Source organism: Erinaceus europaeus, chromosome 10, assembly GCF_950295315.1.
Source record: "Erinaceus europaeus chromosome 10, mEriEur2.1, whole genome shotgun sequence".
In the NCBI taxonomy this organism is placed as follows: Eukaryota; Metazoa; Chordata; class Mammalia; order Eulipotyphla; family Erinaceidae; genus Erinaceus; species Erinaceus europaeus.
In genome coordinates this window covers 34360677-34379963 of record NC_080171.1, presented here as the reverse complement: position 1 = coordinate 34379963, position 19287 = coordinate 34360677, and the positions used below count along the sequence as shown (strand labels likewise).

Sequence of the window (19287 nt, the reverse complement as noted above, 5' to 3'; positions counted from 1 at the left end):
ACCCAGAGGACACCTGCATTGGAGGGCAAACAGGAAGTGCTGCTGGGTTTGCAGCTGGGAGGTGGGGTTGCAGGGCAGGAGAGGAGAAGGCTCCTCCTGCCCTGTAACAGCTTATAGAGAGTACTCCATAACCCAGCAATGAAAAACCACCCTAGTTTGTCTTTCCTTGCCAGTGACTACTTTATTTATAACAATACCTCTCAACTTTATATCTGAATGTTTCCTTCTTTTGTTTTAAGGAACTGTGCTCATGTTTTGGCAAGAGACCACAGTTCCTAGTTTTCCTTTTTGTTGTTGAATGAACCGTTTTTCTTTTTTTTTTAATTAATTAATTAATTTATTTATTCCCTTTTGTTGCCCCCAAGAATCAGGGGAGGGGAGTTAGTAAAGTGAGTACAATTTGAGATTGGGATGACAAAAATCTAGATGTGAATAGTGGTGCTAAGTACACAGCACGTGAATACACATGCCACGACTGAATTGTACACTTTGGTTAAAATCAGGATTGGAAGAATTGCTCACCTGGTAGAGTGTCTGCCTTGCTAAGGGCTCATCCCCTGTTTAAACCTCAGCACCACATGGGAGGAGCTATGGCAATGGAGGAAACTTTGGTGTTTTGGTGTCTTCCCCTTCTCTCTGTCTCTTTCACTATCTGAATGAAAAAAGATGATCCACAATGATGAAATCTCACCTTCATGAGGCCATGATCCCACCAAAACTAAAAGAGGGGGGTGGTGGGAACACTTGTTATTCAACTACAAAGAGCCCAGGCATTATTTGACAGGCTTCAATTTCTTCAGAATTTACCACAACTTCCAAACTGGAGACCATGCTTTCCCTAGACAACTTCAAATCCATGGCATACAGGACCTGGTAGGATTTTAGAGCCTGAAAATTTCTGCCCAACACTGGATTTCTGATGAGTAGCATTAGTCCCAGAGCTCTAAGGTGGGTTGTCAGAGACTTTGTCAGATCTGCATTTAATGTAGTCTGCAGGTTTTCCTTACCTAGTTTTGTTCCTTAGCCCTTTTTCTATTTCACAGCAATTAACCCTAATAAAAATCATTGCCCTTCTAGCTACATCTCAAGTGTCTGATTCCTGGAGGTTGTGAATGGAAAACTTGTGACCAGAAATGATCCCTTGAACCAGACAGAAAACTGGTTTAGAGGAACAGATTACTCGCTGCCTAGCTAACAATGAAAGTGAAATAGGAAAAGACAAGTGATAGTGAAGATGTGGAAGAAAAGCACTCTGGTACACTGTTAGTGGGAATGCAAACTTGTACAGTTCCTATGGAAAACAGTATGGAAATTAAAATGGAAATATCTTGTGATCCAGAAATACCCCTCTTCTAGGCATGTATCAGAAGAATATGAAAACAGTAATTCATAAAGTTTTATGTAGTCCTATGCTCATTGGGGTTTTTTAACTAAATTAATTAATTTATATTTTAACCAGAGCAATGCTCAGCTCTGGTTTATGGTGGTGTGGAGGACTGAACCTGGGTCATTGGAGCCTCAGGCAAGAGAATCTCTTTTGCATAACAATTTTGCTATCTACCCACCCACCACCCTGTTCAGTGTTCACAATAGCCAATGAATAGAAGCAATCTGAATGTCTATCAATGGACAACTGGATAAAATTAATTATGGGATAGAGGCCTGGGAGATGGTACAGTGGGTAAAGCCTTGGACATTCAAGCATGAGGTCCCAAATTTATCCTGTGGCATCCCATGTGCCAAAACATTCCTTTGGCTCTCTCTCTCTCTCATTCATTAACAAATAGTTTTTTTTTTTCCTTAAAGAAGTTACAGAATAAATATTTAATGAACTACTACTCTGCAATTTTAAAAGACGATAGTTTATCCTTTGGAACAAAATTAATGTAACTAGAGGTGATTATGCTTAGTGAAGTAAGGAGGTGAAAGACAATTGCCTCAGATGGTTTCACTAATTTGTGTAATGTCAGGGATTGAAACATATAAATGACCAAATAAAGGAGGAAGAGGGGGAGGAGGAAGTGGGAGAAGAGAAAGAGAAAGAGAAAGAGAAAGAGAAAGAGAGAAAGAGAAAGAGAAAGAGAGAAAGAGAAAGAGAAAGAGAAAGAGAAAGAAGAGCCATGCCATCTTTAAGGTTTTGTGAGAATTGTAGAGGTTGGGTAGGGGGAAGAATAGAGCATTTGTGATGAGTGGTACTATACCCCTATAATCCTATAATCCTGTGAAGTATTACTAAATCATTAATAAACACGTTTGGCAAACGCTAGAAGAAGAAATAAACACATTTATGATAAAAGAAGTGCATGCCAAGTGTTCTGTGGGACATAAATAGTGCATGATATAAAAACGGAGGGTCTGTTTGCTAAAGCTTTCACTAGTGGCAACTTGAGAAAAATGTTCTGGCATAAGGAAATATTGGGGATGATGGTAGGCAGGAGAGGCAGGAAAAAAATGGCAGATACATGGACAGTGGAATGGGTTGATTATTCCCAAATTAACTTGACATACTACAAAGAAATCATAGAAATTTTGAGAAGCACGTGCAAAGGCGTGAAAAGATAACTCATTTGGTGATGGTGGGGTAGCTTTGTCATGGGTACAGCCCAGGTTCTAGGCCAGCTCCCACTGCATCGAAAGAAATGTCAGTGCTGTATTACCTTTTTCTGTCTCTCTGTCTGAAAAAGGCAGCCCAGAGTGGGCAAAGGCCATTGATGACAAATACAAAATATATATGTGTGTGTGTGTGTGTGTGTGTGTGTGTGTGTGTGTGTGTGTGTGTGTGTGTGTAAAACATGAAGGGTCTCAACTTAAAGATGTCCTCATTTCCTATCGTTAGAATTGAGTTCTGAAAACAAAAATTGAAAACACGTGAACACTTAGCTGAGCCAAATCTCTGCAGTCACAGAAACAACTAGCTCTTTGTATTCAAAAGAACTAGAGAATACAAAATCTTAGACAATATGCACCCAGTAGCACACTATAAATCAGTTAATATAGGGGCCAGGTGGTGGTACATCTGGTAAGGCACACATGTTATATCATATGCAAGGACTGGGTTCATGATGTCAGTCATCATCTGCAGGGGTGGAAGTAAGCTTCACAAGCTATGAAGAAGTGCTGCAGATGTTTTTCTTTCTCTCTACATCTCCCCCTTCCCTCTTTATTTCTGCCTCGAGTAAATAAGTAAGTTAGATGTTTCTTTTTAAAAAATCAGTTAATATATTTTCTCAACCATATCCCTGCATGCCAAGCTTTTCTCTCAGTAATCTAGAAGTTCTGCAGTGTGAGCTTAATAGGTATTACACCGAAATTCACATCTCTCCTTAAAATATACATCTTGTCAGAAGAGAAAACACTAAGCAGTACTTGGATGGAGTTGGTGTATTGCACCAAAGTAAAAGACTCTGGGTTGAGTGAGGGCTGGGGGTAGGGAGAGGATTCCTGGAACATGATGGGAGAGGACCTAGTGGGGCCTATATTGTTATATGTAAAACTGGGAAATGTTATGCATGTATTATATTTACTGTTGACTGTAAAATATTAATCCCCCAGTATAGAAATAAAAGAAAAATATATATGCATCTTGATTAGTAATTGTTTTTAAATACATTCCCACAAGTAGATATAAGATATATTTAAAAAACAAATTTGTCTTGGGAGGGGGTAGATAGCATACCATGGCTGAGGATTTGAAATCCCAGGTTCAATCCCCTGCACCACCATAAGCCAGAGCTGACCAGTGGTCAGCTGACCAGCTGACCATAAGACAGAGCTGACAAAAAAAATTTGTCTTAATAGCATTTTTGTTAAAGCATTCTATGACAGAAAAATAAGCAGCCAAATATGTCCAGAATATAGGTAATTGATTAAATCAACCACCACTACATACAAAAGGATATCATATGTGATAAAAAAAATAAAGCTTTAGAAATATCAATAATTTAGAAAAACCTGAGGAATCCAGCAAGAAGCTTTCAGCAATACAGTAAGGTGTCAGGCTACAAAATTAACATTCAAAAGTCAGTGGCATTCGAAGTTGAAATCCAGAAATCAATTCCTTTTACTATAGCAACAAAAACAATAAAATATCTAGGAGTAAACCTAGCCAAAGAAATGAAAGACTTGTATACTGAAAATTATGAGTCACTACTCAAGGAAATTGAAAAAGACACAAAGAAGTGGAAAGATATTCCATGTTCATGGGTTGGAAGAATTAAGATAATCAAAATAAATCTACTACCCAGAGCCATCTACAAATTTAATGCTATTCCCATCAAGATCCCAACCACATTTTTTTAGGAGAAAAGAACAAATGCTACATATCTGGAACCAGAAAAGACCTAGAATTGTCAAAAACAATCTTGAGAAGAAAGAACAGAACTGGAGACATCACACTCCCAGATCTCAAATAGTATTTTAGGGCTATTGTAATCAAAACTGATTGATACTGGAACATGAATAGATGAATAGACACACTGACCAGTGGAATAGAATTGAGAGCCCAGAAGTAAGCCCCCACACCTATGGACATCTAATTTTTGACAAAGGTACCCAGACTATTCAATGCGGAAAGCAGAGTCTCTTCAACAAATGGTGTTGGAAAAAATGGATTGAAAAATGTAGAAGAATGAAACTGAACCACTATATTTCACCAAATACAAAAGTAAATTCCAAGTGGATCAAGGACATGGATATTAGACCAGAAAATATCAGATACTTAGAGAAAAATATTGCAGAACTCTTTTCCGCATAAATTTTAAAGACATTTACAATGAAACGAATACAATTACAAAGAAGACTAAGACAAGCATAAACCTATGGGACTACATCAAATTAAAAAGCTTCTGCAAAGCAAAAGAAACCACTACTCAAACCAAGAGACCCATCACAGAATGGGAGAAGATCTTTACATGCCATACATCAGACAAGAGGCTAATAACCAAAATATATAAAGAACTTGCAATTGTCAACCACAAGAAAACAAACAACCCCATCCAAAAATGGGGAGAGGACTTGGACCGAATATTACCACAGGAGAGATCCAAAAGGCTGAGAAACACATGAAAAAATGCTCCAAGTCTTTGATTGTAAGAAAAATGCAAATCAAGACAATGAGATACCACTTCACTCCTGTGAGAATGTCTACATCAGAAAAGATAGCAGCAACAAATGCTGGAGAGGTTGTGGGGTCAAAGGAACCCTCCTGTACTGCTGGTGGGAATGTCAATTGGTCCAATTTCTGTGGAGAACAGTCTGGAGAACTCTCAGAAGGCTAGAAATGGACCTACCCTATGATCCTGCAATTCATCTCCTGGGGATATATCCTAAGGAACCCAACACTCCCATCCAAAAAGATCTGTGTACACATATTTTCTTAACAGCACAATTTGTCATAGCTGAAACCTGGAAGTAACCCAGGTGTCCAACAACAGATGAGTGACTGAGCAAGTTGTCGTATATATACACAATGGAATACTACTCAGCTATAAAAAAGGATGTTTTCAGCCGATCTTGGATGAACCTTGAAGAAATCATGTTAAGTGAAATAAGTCAGAAACAGAAGGATGAATATGGGATGATCTCACTCTCAGGAAGAAGCTGAAAACAAGATCAGAAGAGAAAACACAAGTAAAACCTGAACTGGAATTTGTGTATTGCACCAAAGTATAAGACTCTGGGGGGGGGGTGGAGAATATATGTCTAAAAAGGATGACAGAGGACCTAGTGGGGGTTATATTGTTATATAGAAAACTGGGAAATGTTATGCATGTACAAACTCTTTTATTTACTGTCAAATGTAAAACATCATTTCCCCAATAAAGAAAAAAAGAAAGAAGGAAAAAATAGCAATACTGAGTGGGGAAGATAGCATAATGATTATACCAACAGACTCTTATGCCTGAGGCTCCAAAGTCCCAGGTTCAATCCCCTACACCATCATACGCCAGAGCCAAGCAATGCTCTGGTGTTTTTCTGTGTCTCTCTTTCTGTGCAACTCTCTCAAAATAAATAAATAAATAAAATATTTTTTAAAAGAATATCAATGATGATATAGGGAATTATTCATTAGCTATTGTTTAATAAAAATTCCTGATTACAAAATGGATTATGCCATTGTAATTTATATGTATATATATGAATTTATAAAATTTGTAAAGGCTCTTCAGATTCACTGGAGGGAGAGGATGGGATGTGACACAGTCCTTTAGTGCTGGGAATGGTTTTTATGTATCTATTACCTTGTAGTCATATAAATCACTATTTAATTAATGTGAGAAGGGAAAAATTGATTGAATGTTTCAAACTTTTTAATGCATAGATCATAGACCGAGTCTTTGAAATGTTGACTCTCTTAAAAACTTAGACCAGGGAGAACAGAAGCAACTGGTAGCATTATTCTATAAGACATGGATATCTACAAATAATGTTGAAGGACATAAATTACGGTGATGTTGTGTATGATACAGCAAATCCTAACAAAGGGATTTTCAAAGTTAACCCAATTGCAAAATAACTTGATAATAGCAGTAACTATTTACTGCCTTCTTAAACCCTAAGACAGCAGGAACCTCCTGCTTTCTCTATAGAGCCTATATTTCCCCCAGTCCTGGAACCTCTAGGGTGGAGCTCACTTTCCTGCATGCTTTCAATTCATACCAAATGATATTGCATCTGTTGATCTCAACTTAATCAATGGAATGAGTATAACCTCAGCAAGCTTCACCTCAGACTGTGTCCAGAAACGTCAGGTGTGGAATGTCAACCCTTCAGCATCATTACTTGGGTGAGACCTTTCCTTTTATAGGATTCTCTAATTCCATTTCAGGTGGTTCACTTCCTAACAAAGTCCCAAAACCTAGATATAGACAAGGTCCCATGAGACAGGGCATATATTCACATGCGTCCATAAATTAAGGCAAAACATATACCTGAAAGCAAAAGTTCACAATAGTCTGTAGTAAGTCAGTATATGCAGCAAGCAAGTAGAAAGACCTAAATAGACACCGTAAAGTTCATAATGAAATAATGTTTTCTTAGACTTAGATATCCTCCTCACCTACTTCCTATTACACTTCCCTCAGTCACTCCAAAGGTAACCTTATCAAAGTAAGGACTACAAAAGTTGAATAAGGGCAGGAGACTGGCATACTTTAACAATAACTCTTTAGTAACTATCAGGCCACCCCATCAGCTGAGGCCCTAGTCGGGGAGTCCTGATATTCCCAAACAGACAAAATGGGCCTAGACCGCGAATAAATTGCTCTCTCCATTGTTACTTGTAATCTCTATCAGGAACAACACAATAGACCCCTCTGTGGGCCCCCATAGGACCTTGCCCTCAACATGGATCAACAATGGTAGAGAATGTTCCATCCTCTAAAGAGAGGGTGGACAACATACTCTATCTTCCACCTGAGGGAGACGAGCCCTGAAATTGGGGCAGCTTGGAACATTCCTACTCACGACCACAGAATGTGAGCTCAGATCTACAGGGATGCAGAGGTCACATAGACTCGTAAGCTGAATATGGGCCCCAGATCACATCAAATCAATGGGGTTTACAGCCAACAATATTTATATACTTTTCCCATATTGGGGAGCTACTCTCTTCCCTTATTCCCTGATCTAGCTTTCTGGTCCTTTTTCCAGTCATGACATCATCTCCCCAGACAATAACCTGGGTCCACCTGCAAATCATATGTCAGGCTCAGAAAAAAATCAAAAAACACTAGTATAGTCATGGGCCCTTTGGAATATAACTAAAATAGGACTACTAATTATCCACAAAACAGAAACCCCCAAATCTTCATCTGCACTATTCCACCCTTTAGGTTAATGATTAGTCAACAATTTGTTTGGCTTTATATGTTAACTCTTCTTTCAGCCACCAGCTTCCAGATGCTACCCTGATGCTAAAGGGACTTCCCTGGACAGATGACCCCACAAATATGTCCAGGAGTCCCACTTCCCCTGAGCCCTGACCCAACAGGGAAAGACAGAGACAGGCATGGACTGACCTGTCAACATTCATGTTCAGCGAGGAAGCAATTGCAGAAGCCAGACTTTCAATCTTCAGTACCCCATAATGTCCCTTGGTCCAGGCTCACAGTGGGATAAAGAATAGGACAACTATCAGGAGTGGAGATGGGATACAGAGATCTGGAGGTGCAAATTGTGTGGAGTTGTACCCCTCTTATCCTATGGTTTTGTCAATGTTTCCTTTTTATAAATAAAAATTATATAAAAAATTTGTAAAGGTGTACACTAAAATAGTAATGATTAAACCTTATATTAGAGTTATTACAAATGAATCATGTCTTCTGCTATAAACTGAATTATTTGTAAAAAAAAAAAAAAAATGCCCTCGGACTTTTAAAAAGATTCTTGATTCCAAACAAATTGACTACAGCACTTGGAAAACAGTGTCATTTGCCACCAATTCTTTATACTCAAAGACATGTCTAAATATACCACCTCACATTAGCAAAGTGAAACAAATATTGAAACACACAAGTAAGGCATCTAATTACCAACTCTGAAAATCAGGTAATTTTGTTTAGAAGTGCTATTTAATAAAAAGAACCTAATAATTTTATTATTTTTTCAATAGTGGTAACTACCATATTTTTCTCACTACTTTTTCCATAAGGAACAGTAAAAGACATAACTAATTAGCAATTTATAAAACTTCTACTAATACTTCTATTTTATGGCACCAAGCCAATTGAATATAACTTCTTCTCAGCTAAACACTAAATTATCTGTGCATAAAAATGGGACTACATAAAATAAAATGTTAAGAGAGATAATATAAAGCAGAAGAAAAATTGAAGAACATTATCACCAAAGGAATTTAAGTGTCATCTAACTAAAGTTTATGTCCAAAGACACAGCTCACCTAGATAAAAAAAAGAAAGAAAGAAAGAAAGAAAGAAAAAGAAAAGAAAAAAGAAAAAGGAAGCAAAGATACATTTTATCTCCCCAAACTTGACTTAAAAACAAGGGGTAAATTAATTCCCCAGTAAAGAAATAAAAAAATAAAATAACAAGGGGTGAGAGACCCTGAGTTCAACTGGCAGCAGCACCTGAGACCAAGAAGGAGAAAGACAAGTGGAATTCCATGCCTGGACAAAGAATGCTTAGGTGTCTTTCCCTCTTCTCCCCACTTCTCTCACAAAAATAAAAAACCAAATAAAAATTTGAACTTGAGAAATTACAGAAGCCAGAATTCCCACCTTCTGCACCACAGAAAGAATTCTGGTTCATACTCCCAGAGGGGTAAGTAATAGGGGAAGATGACCAGAGGGCTGTGAACCTCAATTCCACCTAAAGTTTCTGTCACCAGGAATCTTGTCTTTATACCATCACTGAAAGGGAGGCATATCTGGAAGATGCCAGAGGAAGTCAGGCACTCTTTCTCTTATTGAAGAGAGAAAAGGAAAAAGGGAAGGATGCTTGGAAATAATAATAGGTGCTGTTATGACTTTAAAAGGAATTTAAGGCAGGACCACAGAAAAAATGTGGGGGAAAAAAGATACAGATAAATAGTGAAAGATATGAAGTCAACCCATATCTGGGAGAACTCCTGCAATTTCCAATGAAGGGCATAGGGACAAAGAACTCTAGTGGTGGGTACACTGTGGAATTATACCTCTATTATCTTATAATCTTATAAATTAGCATGGAACCAGGGGTTTCCCAGAAGATGGCGGACTGAGAAGCTGCTAGCGGCTTGAGCTCTGATCACATCTTCTGGAAACGGTAGGATTTTCTGCCTTTAGTAGGCCAATCAATAAGGGGTCCTAGCGGTGACACCAAGGAGGTGACTATAACTTAATTTTGGTTAAGAATTAAAGTAGAGGTGGCACGGACTAGCGGGCGGGCTGCTCCAGACTTCCCAGGCTGTGGCAGGCAAGGCAGGTGCGCCGGGCACTGTCGTCGGCCCGGGAAGGTGGCTCCTCCGCCAGTTGCAGAGCACTGCTGGGCGGCCAGCAGAGGACCAGGAGGGAGCACTGTAGCTCGGGGGCTTTCTCTTGGGAGTCTCTGGGGACCACCGCGACCCTGAGGGCAGATCCGAAGACATCCTTGAGTACAGCTCTCGTTGGATCAAAAGGACTTGGAGCTAGTTTTCATCTTTGAGAAATCCTTTAAAAAAGCTTCAGGGGGGGGGGGTTTCCCGGAAGATGGCGGACTGAGAAGCTGCTAGTGGCTGAGCTCTGACCACATCTCCTGGAAACGGTAGGATTTTCTGCCTTTAGCAGGCCAGCCAATAAGGGGTCCTAGCGGTGACACCAAGGAGGTGACTATAACTTAATTTGGGTTAAGAATTAGAGTAGGGAAAAAAGGGGAAGAAAAAAAATTTTTTTTTCTTCCTTTTAATTTTCAAGCATACCTCCTTCCCGCCCCCCCCCATAAGCAGTCCCTGGGGACCAGCTCCTAGCAGGACCCCCTGCTAGGAGCTCCATTTCTTTACCAAATTCCTGTCCCACCAGGGAGTATCATTAATTCTAAGTCTGTACCCTTCTGAAACCTCTGGCCTTTTTTCTTTCTAAGTAGCCAACCCCCTCCCCACCTCACCCTGCATAGCTAATTAAATAATTAAAAATAAATACATTAAAAAAAAACCCTTTCCTTTCACTGCCCTTTTATGACTGTTCTTTTTCTTATCTTTTTCTTTTCTCTCTCTCTCTCTTTTTTTTCTTTTTCTCATTCTTGTCATCCCTTCTTCCTTAATCCTACAGCTTCCAAAGTCACAGCCCCCAGCCCCCACACCAACAAACAGTGTGCTTTTTTGAATTCACTGATACACATTTGGGAATTTCCTTTTACTGCTCTTTAATTACAGCTCTTTTTCTTATCTTTTCCCTTTTCTCTCTCTTGTCTCTCTCTCTTTCTCTCTCTCTTTTTTAATCTTGTCATACACTTCTTCCTTCTTCTTTGCCTTTCTGAATTTGTGAATTATTTTGGGGAAGAAATCTGACTCAGAGTGGACTCTCTATGTGTGTATCTCTGCTCTAGTTCCCTTTCCCCTCTTGTTACCCCTAGAATATACAGTGGATAGTAGATTTGCATAACTGTCTATTCTTGCTATCCTTTCTTTCTTTTCTCTTTCTTCACTGGGATTTGGTTACTATTTTTCACGGACTGGAGAAATTGTTTGGCTAACTGGTAACTATTAAACTTCTTCAATACTTGCTTCAGTTGCTACTGTAATTCCTGAGGTTGGTGAGTGCAATTGTCATAAAGGTATTTAGTACAGTGTTACTTGTACTCAAGACACAACGGAGGAACAACAGAGCATAAAAAAAGAAACACATAAATCATAAAAATGAGTAGATCAAAAACAAATAAAACTGCTACTCCAATGAATGAAGACAAGAGCCCAGAAGAAACTACAAATCAGCCAGAAGTAACCATAGATAAGAAAAGTATGCAAGCAATAATAAACTTATTAACCACAGAAATGAAAACAACATTGGAGGAAAGGAATGGCAGTATTAGGGAAACAACAGTTGAGACCCCCAAGGAAAATACTGATTATCTTGAGGCAATTAGAGAAATGAAAGGTGAAATAGCTGTAATGAAGAAAGCAGCTGAGGCAAGGGAAAGCAGACTAACAGAAGCAGAAAACAGAATTAGTCAGACAGAGGATGAGCTGGAGAAAACGAAAACACTGAAAACAACAGCAGAGACATATGGGATGATCTCAAAAGAAGTAACATTCGTATAATTGGCCTGCCAGAGGAAGAAAGAGAGGAAGGGGAAGCAAACATTCTAGAGGAAATAATAGAAGAAAACTTCCCAGACCTGAATAACAGAAAGGACATCAAGATTCAAGAGGCCCAGAGAGTACCAAACAGAATCAACCCAGACCTGAAGACACCAAGACACATCATAGTCACCATGAGAAGAAGTAAGGATAAAGAAAGGATCCTAAAGGCTGCAAGAGAGAAACAAAAAGTCACATACAAGGGAAAACCCATAAGATTATCTACAAACTTCTCCACTCAAACTCTAAAAGCCAGAAGGGAGTGGCAAGATATCTATCGAGCCCTGAATGAAAACGGGTTTCAACCAAGGATAATATATCCTGATAGACTTTCAATCAAACTAGATGGAGGAATCAAAACCTTCTTAGATCAACAACAGTTAAAGGAGGCAACCATCACCAAGCCGGCCCTGAAAGAGGTTCTAAAAGACCTCTTACAAACAAGAACATCACTATAATACTGGAAATATATCAGAGCAAACCAATTTTTTTTTTGAACAATGGCACTACAATACATTAAATCCATAATATCAATAAACGTCAATGGCTTAAACTCACCCATCAAAAGGCACAGGGTGGGGGGATGGATCAGAAAACATAACCCAACCATATGCTGCTTGCAAGAATCCCATCTGTCACAACAAGATAAACAGACTTAAAGTGAAAGGATAGAAAACTATCATACAGGCTAACGGACCATAAAAAAAGGGCAGGAAGAGCCATTCTCATCTCAGACACGATAGATTTTAAATTAAATAAAGTCATAAAAGATAGGCAAGGACATTACATAATGATTAGAGGATCAATCAGCCAAGAAGACTTAACAATCATTAACATCTATGCACCCAATGAGGGACCATATAAATACATCAAGCACCTACTGAAAGAATTTCAAAAATACATCAATAGTAATACAGTAATAGTGGGAGACTTCAATACCCCACTCTCACACTTAGACAGATCAACAAAGCAGAGAACCAATAAGGATACAAGAGAATTGAATGAAGAGATTGACAGACTAGACCTCTTGGACATTTTTAGACTCCTCCACCCCAAAAAACTGGAATACACCTTCTTTTCAAATCCACATAACACATACTCAAGGATAGACCACATATTAGGCCACAAAGACAGCATCAGTAAATTCAAGAGCATTGAAATCATCCCAAGTCTCTTCTCAGACCACAGTGGAGTAAAACTAACATTTGACAACAAACAGAAAATTATTAAAAGTCACAGAACTTGGAAACTAAACAACATACTCCTTAAGAACCACTGGGTCAGAGATTCAATCAAGCAGGAAATTCAAATGTTCCTGGAAACTAATGAAAATGAAGACACAACCTATCAAAATATTTGGGATACAGCTAAAGCAGTACTGAGAGGGAAACTTATAGCCATACAATCACATATTAAACACCAAGAAGAAGCTCAAATAAACGACCTTACTGCATACCTCAAGGACTTAGAGGAAGAGGAACAAAGGAACCCTAAAGCAACCAGAAGGACAGAAATCACTAAAGTTAGAGCAGAAATAAACAACATCGAAAATAAAAGAACCAAACAAAAGATCAATGAAGCCAAATGTTGGTTCTTAGAAAGATTAAACAAAATTGACAAACCCCTAACCAGACTCACCAAACAAAAAAGAGAGAAGACTCAAATTAATAGAATTGTAAATGATGGAGGAGATATCACAACTGACACCACAGAAATCCAGAGAATCCTGCGAAACTTCTATAAAGAACTATATGCCACCAAGATAGAGAATCTGGAAGAAATGGAACAATTCCTAGAAACCTATGCACTTCCAAAACTGAACCAAGAAGAACTACAAAACCTAAATGCACCAATCACAGACAAAGAAATTGAAACCGTTATTAAGAATCTCTCCAACAACAAAAGTCCTGGACCAGATGGCTTCACAAACGAATTCTACAAAACTTTCAGGAAACAGTTAGTACCCATACTTCTTAAGCTTTTCCATAAGATTGAAGAAACAGGAATACTCCCTTCCACCTTCTATGAAGCCAACATCACCCTGATACCAAAAGCTGATAGAGACAGAACAAAAAAGGAAAACTACAGACCAATATCTGATGAACATAGATGCCAAAATATTAAACAAGATCTTGGCCAACCGGATACAGCAACATATAAAAAAGATTGTCCATCACGACCAAGTGGGATTCATCCTAGGAATGCAAGGCTGGTTCAACATCCGTAAGTCAATCAGTGTCATTCACCACATCAATAAAATCAAAGCCAAAAAGCACATGATTATCTCAATAGATGCAGAGAAAGCCTTTGACAAAATCCAACACCCATTCATGCTCAAAACTCTACAAAAAATGGGAATAGATGGGAAATTCCTCAATATAGTAGAGTCTATATATAGCAAACCTACAGCCAACATCATACTCAATGGACAGAAGCTGAAAGCATTCCCCCTCAGATTGGGGACTAGACAGGGCTGTCCACTGTCACTGTTACTCTTCAACATAGTATTGGAAGTTCTTGCCGTAGCAATCAGGCAAGAGAAAGAAATCAAAGGAATACAGATTGGAAGGGAAGAAGTCAAGCTCTCACTATTTGCAGATGATATGATAGTATACATAGAAAAACCTAAAGAATCCAGCAGAAAATTACTGGAAGTTATTAGGCAATATAGCAAGGTGTCAGGCTACAAAATCAATGTACAAAAATCAGTGGCATTTCTTTATGCAAACACTAAATCTGAAGAAGAAGACATCCAGAAATCACTCCCATTTACTGTTTCAGCAAAATCAATCAAATACCTAGGAATAAAGTTGACCAAAGAAGTGAAAAACTTGTATACTGAAAACTATGAGTCACTACTCAAGGAAATAGAAACTGATACCAAGAAATGGAAAGATATCTCATGCTCATGGATTGGAAGAAAAAATATCATCAAAATGAATATTCTCCCCAGAGCCATATACAAATTTAATGCAATACCCATCAAAGTTCCACCAAGCTTCTTTAAGAGAATAGAACAAACAATACAATCATTTATCTGGAACCTGAAAACACCTAGAATTGCCAAAACAATCTTGAGGAAAAGAAACAGAAATGGAGGCATCACACTCCCAGACCTTAACCTATATTATAAAGCCATCATCATCAAAACAGCATGGTACTGGAACAAAAATAGGCACACATACCAGTGGAACAGAATTGAAAGCCCAGAAATAAATCCCCACACCTATGGACATCTAATCTTTGATAAGGGGGCCTAAAGGATTAAATGGAAAAAGGAGGCTCTCTTCAATAAATGGTGCTGGGAAAACTGGTTTGTAACATGCAGAAGAATGAAATTGAACCACTTTATCTAACCAGAAACAAAAATTAACTCCAAATGGATCAAAGACCTAGATGTCAGACCAGAAACAATCAAATACTTAGAGGAAAACATTGGTAAAACACTATGCCACCTACACCTCAAGGACATCTTTGATGAATCAAACCCCATTGCAAGGAAGACTAAAGCAGAAACAAACCAATGGGACTACATCAAATTGAAAAGCTTCTGCACATCCAAAGAAACTATTAAACAAACAGAGAGACCCCTCACAGAATGGGAGAAGATCTTCACATGCCATACATCAGACAAGAAACTATTCACCAAAATATATAAAGAGCTGAGCAAACTTAGCACCAAAAAAGCAAATGACCCCATCCCAAAATGGACAGAGGATATGAACAGAACATTCACTACAGAGGAGATCCAAAAGGCTAACAAACATATGATAAACTGCTCTAGGTCACTGATTGTCAGAGAAATGCAAATTAAGACAACACTAAGATACCACCTCACTCCTGTAAGAATGGCATACATCAAAAAGGACAGCAGCAACAAATGCTGGAGAGGATGTGGGGACAGAGGAACCCTTTTACATTGCTGGTGGGAATGTAAATTGGTACAGCCTCTGTAGAGAGCAGTCTGGAAAACTCTCAGAAGGCTAGACATGGACCTTCAATATGAGCCAGTAATTCCTCTCCTAGGGATATACCCCAAGGACTCCATAACACCCAACCAAAAAGAGGTGTGTACTCCTATGTTCATAGCAGCACAATTCATAATAGCTAAAACCTGGAAGCAACCCAGGTGCCCAACAACAGATGAGTGGCTGAGAAAGCTGTGGTATATATACACAATGGAATATTATGCAGCTATCAAGAACAATGAAACCACCTTCTCTGACCCATCTTGGACAGAGCTAGAAGGAATTATGTTAAGTGAGCTAAGTCAGAAAGATAAAGATGAGTATGGCATGATCCCACTCATCAACAGAGGTTGAGTAAGAAGATCTGAAAGGGAAACTAAAAGCAGGACCTGATCAAATTGTAAGTAGGGCACCAAAGTAAAAGCCCTGTGGTGAGGGGTAGACATGCAGCTTCCTGGGCCAGTGGGGGGTGGGAGTTGGTGGGAGGGATGGGTCACAGTCTTTTGGTGGTTGGAATGGTGTTTATGTACACTCCTAGCAAAATGTAGACATATAAATCAGGAGTTAATTAATATGAGAGGGGGAAAATCAATTGTATGTCTCAAAGTTTTTCCAAACACAAACTGAATCTTTTTAATATATAGGCTGTGTATTTGATATGCGGATTCTCTCAAAAGCCTAGACCAAGTAGATTAGAAGCATCCAATAGCACAGCTATATACAAGATACTGCATACTGTACAGCAAACCATAACAAAAGGACTTTTCAAAATTAACCCAATTACCAAATAATGTGATGATAACATTAACTATCGATTGTCTTTTTGAACCCTAAGACAGCAGGAACCTCACATCTCCACTATAGAGCCCTTAGTTCCCCCAGTCCTAGAACCCTTGGATAGGGCCCTCTTTCCCGTATGCCTCTCTCAATCCATACCAAATAATATTGCATCTGCCGATCACAACCTAACCAATGCAACCATTGCCACCTCAATAATGCTTCACCTCAGACTGTGTCCAGAGACTTCACGTGTGGAATGACAACCCTTCAGCTTCATTACTCGGATGAGACCTTTCCTTTTATAGTACACTCTAATTTCATCTCAGGTGGTTCACTTTCTAACAAAGTCCCATAACCTATAGATATACACCAGTTTCTGTGAGAGAGAGCTTATGTTCACACGTATCCATAAACTACTGCAAAATATATACCTGAAAGCAGAAGTACACTAGAGTTTGCAGTGAGTACCTCCCTAACACTTCCTCTCCACTATTCCAAGCTTTGGGTCCATGATTGTTCAACAATTTGTTTGGCTTTGTATGTTAATTCTCTTTTCAATCACCAGGTTCCAGATGCCACCAGGATGCTGGCCAGGCTTCCCTGGATTGAAGACCCCACCAATATATCCTGGAGCTCAGCTTCCCCAGAGACACACCCTACTAGGGAAAGTGAGAGGCAGACTGGGAGTATGGACCGACCAGTCAATGCCCATGTTCAGTGGGGAAGCAATTACAGAAGCCAGACCTTCTACCTTCTGCAACCCTCAATGACCCTGGGTCCATGCTCCCAGAGGGATAGAGAATGGGAAAGCTATCAGGGGAGGGGGTGGGGTTTTGGAGATTGGGTATTGGGAATTGTGTGGAGTTGTACCCCTCCTACCCTGTGGTTTTGTTAATTAATCGTTTCTTAAATAAAAAACAATTTAAAAAAATTAGCATTGAATCTAATAGTAAAAAAATTAGGCAGACTTGCATCTTAACTCAAGGGAGGGGCCTCAAAATTCTACAGTTGCAGCAGAACCTAGCCCAGGTGCAATCTGGGCCACCCTGCACCCTGGTCTTTGTCCAGCACCCCCTTTGCTCTGTCTAAAGACCACTAACCTTCAAAGACACCAGTGTTGTCACACCAGGACAGAATTTTACCATGACCCAAGGCAGGGGTCCCAACCATTTCTGTGGCCCTTGCCAGAGGCCCAGTAGTGGCATCAGATCCCAGGCCAGCCACATTCTTTGCCAGCCTGCACTGTGACTTCAGCCTGGAACATTTTTTTACTGTTTATTTTTACTGTTTTTTTTTTTTTTTACTGTTTATTTTTACTGTTTATTTTATTTTATACCTTCAAGTGATACAGGGGGACAGAGTGAGGGTGACTAATTTCCCAGTGTGGGGACTTCTCCAGGTATAAAACCAGAGTTCTTTGACTTAAGATTCATTGTTGGGAGGTTTCAATGCCCATAGGAGACTTGGGAAGCCTGCTATCTCCTGACCCTACATAAAGAATTCTATAGGTTCATCTATCACAATACTCCAGCAGCTAAAGCATGTTTGCAACAACAAAGGGTTTCAACTCAGTGTTTAATTTAAAATGGTAGCTTTATAGCAACAAATATGCTCATTGCAGAAGTGAAAGGAAAGAAATCTTGCTCCCAGTTCTGAAAAGTTAGTGGTACCCCTTTCTGGCTCAGGCAGACACACAGCAGCATCATTGTGCGGGGGTAACAGCACTGTAGTGTCATTGTTGGTCACATAAACCAGGACATCAGAAGAGTTCTTGCCACTCATGTATCAGTAGCAGTTCCAAACACAGCTAGTCAAGTAACCCTTAAAAGCCAAGATAATACTGATAAATAGAAGAATAATAAGGGCCAAACAGTTGGAATTCACTGGCATGATCTCTCTTAGGGGGAAATGAGAAGGCAGATGTCCTATGTATTCCTGAAAAGAATTTGAATAAACAAGTACAGTGACTGCAGCCAAGGCGTTCAGAACAAAATCAGAGATCTGGTAACAGAAGAACAGGATGATCCATGCAGCACATTGCTTATATGCTCCATAAGTAGCCATTGCACATATCAGGATCATGAGAACAGAAATTGCAATAGCAATGCACATGTCGGCATCATCCATGAACTCAAAGTCACCTCTTAGTTTAGAAGTTGAAAAGTGGTACTGGCCTGGATCAGCCAGGGCGCTGATCAACAGTATTAATAGTATCAATAGAACAGTATCAACAGTATCAATAGGACCACTGATAATCAGGTACTGCATACCCAGCTGGATGGTGCTGGTGTGAACATGGCAGCCCTGGCAGCAGCTGTTGGAGAAGAACTATGTCCGGGGTGTGACCATCTTCATGGCTCAGAGTGCAACCGTGTGCCCAAACTTGCAGGAGGTTTGGCTGGGTCAGGTCGGAAACCACAGGCTGCTGTGGTCTCGGAGTCTGCTGCTCCCGCTAGTCTACAAGCCCGTCACCACTGCAGGTCCACCAGCCGTAGCCTAGCCAGCTTGGAACCCTTTATAACTGTGTGTCATGCCTGAGGCCTGCTAGTCCTGTCATATCTTAGCTGGGCCGCATGCAACCCACACTCTGGACCCAGGAAAGGTCTCCAATTGCCATACACAGTCAGAAACCTATCAGCCCTGGTGGACATTTTCAGAACCACATCCATAACAGCCTTGTGTTGAAACTCACAGGAGGGTCCCCACCTACATTACACACCACCAGAGGCTCCTCAGACATTATGTACCCCAACCAGACCCCGCAGAAGG

At 39.6% G+C, this 19287-nt stretch overlaps 1 pseudogene; it reads right to left on the bottom strand.

Annotated features, from left to right (window-relative positions):
- The window catches only part of LOC103107337 (lysosomal-associated transmembrane protein 4B-like), a 29015-nt pseudogene extending 10142 nt beyond the window's left edge, over window positions 1–18873 (bottom strand).
- Between the last annotated feature and the right edge of the window lie 414 nt (window positions 18874–19287).